Raw genomic sequence first — 3,096 nt, 5'->3', positions numbered from 1 at the left:
GTACTGACCAGGCCCGACCCCGCTTAGCTTCCGAGATCAGTCGGGATCGGGCGTGTTCAGGGTGGTATGGCCGTAAGCGAAGGACCAACAGCCACACAGACCTTTTATCTGGCACCAAGAAGCGAGAGGAATGGACATTTTGTTTTCATAACTTTCACTTCGCAATCTGCATCCATTTTGTGTCAAGTTAAACATTCTTGCTTTTGGAGCACACAGATAACATGGATTATTGTTCAGCCATACGTTAAAAAAATTAAAAAGTGTGTAATAGAAATAAAATTAACTGAAAAGAAAGTATTTTTGTGTGTTGTTTCACCTCATCACCACTAGATTTCCTCAGTTAGCTTCTTCTAGATCACCTTATTAACGTTAGCGTAGCAATAAACCTGAATCCACTTTGTCTAGTACGAAGATTTTTTTTTCTTGTCTTATTCTGCCCATTTCTTGACATTCCCAAATGGGATTGGTTTACTATCCCTGATTGTTGGAGTTTCTTGATTTTTTTTCCTTTTTTTTTTAGCTGTATTTTCATTAGTACTTTGTTTAGTACTTTCTTTTTATCTTTCCGTTCGTGTGATCGGGCATAACACCCAATAACAAAGCAAGTTCGTGCCATAGTTACAATATCTGAGACAGTCGTTTTTGTCGGTGGCAACAAAAATGGCGCTGATGTCCCTCCGACTATAGCAATGACGTCACGCTCCAAAGCTCTATAGGTGAAGAAAAAGGCTGTTAGGGAGCCGTTTGTCTGGTCTGACCGTTATTTATACAGATTGGAGTAGTAGCCCAGTAGGTGGGCGTGGACTAAGCTTTTTTCAGTGCTGCGCTGCGCGTGAGGCTAAAACCCACTAGCGATAGCCTTAAAGGGCTAAGCCTCTACTCATAGAGTCTGGGGTTACAATACGTAAGCAACGCTTTCGGTTTTTAGGCTTGCTGTGTATTTTGCGATAATTAATGAGTGATGCTGTGGTAGATTAGCCACTGTTGCTATTAGCCATGCTAACATAGCGGTGCTGATTAGCTAATTTAAACACCTGCTCTACTGATGATCTGTCAGTTTGTGTGTAGGTTGCCTTTTTTATTTCTAAGCTGAACCAAAACAGACCTTATTCCACAGCATATCTATATATGTTAAGTTTGTCAAAGTCAAGCATAACTGACCTACTTCCCTCTCCCTCGCTATTTTTTTCTTAGTTAAAACTTATTTCTCACCTTGTTATCTAGTCATAATATAGACAGTTCAAAGCAAAATACTGCATCACTTTTTATATGAGATTACATTTAAGTCTAACGGTGAATCGGGGCAGGAACTTGCATGGGTGACATCATGCTGCAAGGGGTCTATAGACTGAAATAACATTGGGGCTCAGTTAAGAATATCGTGATATATATCATGTATCGTGATATAGCAAAAATATATCAGGATATAAGGATTTTCCTTGTATCCCCCAGCACTACTTCAATGTCGTCTTTCAGAAAAAATATTTTAGTGAAAGAGCCAGCAAAAGCTTACAGTACCTGGTGGGAATACACTTGGGTTATTAGATGTTATTTACCCCGAATGCATTGCAGCGCGAAGAACATGGCAACATTCGTATGGCAATATTTTATTACATTTTATAAAAGCTGAACAATCTACTGTATTGTACTGTACTGTACATCCAGAATGGATGTTTCTCGAAGTCTATTGCTACAACTAATCATGGATCCTTTTAAAAAACTAAAAAAAATAAAAATAAAAACAGATCGTATTTGGAGAGATGTAAAACTAAAGATATTTTAGTGTTTTTAGTGTTAAGGAATTTAGTGAAGGGACCAGCAATGTTTTTGCTGTAGATCCTCTTACTAAACTGTCGATATTTGATGTTTTGAAGCACAAACAAAATATTTATAGCTTTGTTAAACAACATCACAGTAAGTTTTACTATAATGATTTTTTTTTCCATTTTAACAAAATAGTAAAAGATTGTAAGGCATACTTTGTTAGCATAAAGTAGCATGTATGTAATCACTGAAATTATTTCATTGGAATATAATTAGACACTATTTACAAGTTGTGTCAGCTGTCCATACTGTCACACAGAGATCTGAATGGTAATTGTTTTCTAATCATCTTTAACATTAGTTTAGATATCAGATTTTAATTTTTTAAATTATTTTCATTAGTCTGACTCTTTAGTTCATTATTTGCATTGTAGTTAACTTTATCTTTCGGTTCGTTATATTTTGGTTATATGCAACAAATTAATTTCTTCTTGTTTTGAGTTTCCAGTTTCTTTGGAGCTGCTGCTGGAGTCAGTCAGAAGAGCTCCATCTGATTGCTATCCTTCTATGGCTGGCAAACCTCCTCAGCGGTTTCATTCCATTTGTTTGCCAGGAGAAGGGGAAATATGGTTTTCTTTAGCTTAATTTTGCCATTTCTTTAATGCCAAAATTCTTCTTTTTGGCAGTTTAGTTCTAATAGTATTTATTTAATTTAAACATTTAGTATTGAGTTGACCAGAATTTGTTTAAGTTTTGCATGTTAAATTACCCCCTTATGTGTCAGCAGTGGTCTGATCAGCCGCTATTTAAGTTCCCCTCATGTCTTGTTTGTTAGGTCAGTTTTGTGCTTCAGTTCTTTGTGTTACTACCTGAGTTGTAGTTTGGTATGTTGACCTCAGTTTTGGGCCCAAACCACCATTTTTGAATTATTTTTGGACTTTTTGTAATAAATTAAGAATATTTTTGGAATCCATTCAGCGTCTCTCTGGCTGGTCTGTGTAGAATCCTCACACAAGTACAATAAAGTGTATTTATTTTGAGATTTATTAAGGTTTACTAAAATATGCATGGGACCTATTTAAGATGAACAGAAACAACAAGTTGATAAGAATTAAGTTATATTCACTTGAAATCTAGTGTTGACAAGAAGAGTTTGTTTTACATTGTAGAGCAGCAAGAGCCCATATTTGATGCTGGAGAAACATTTTTCTTTTTTTTAATGTACTCTGGGAATATGCTGGGAGAGGATAACAGCAGAGCGTCTCTCTTGTGTTCAGGGAGATCCCTCTCTAAGGTCTCTCGTAGGTGAGGGAAATCATACAGATGGATGTC

Source organism: Poecilia formosa, unplaced genomic scaffold (genome assembly GCF_000485575.1).
Source record: "Poecilia formosa unplaced genomic scaffold, Poecilia_formosa-5.1.2 Scaffold1232, whole genome shotgun sequence".
NCBI lineage: Eukaryota > Metazoa > Chordata > Actinopteri > Cyprinodontiformes > Poeciliidae > Poecilia > Poecilia formosa.
Note: the sequence above shows the minus strand (reverse complement) of the source record.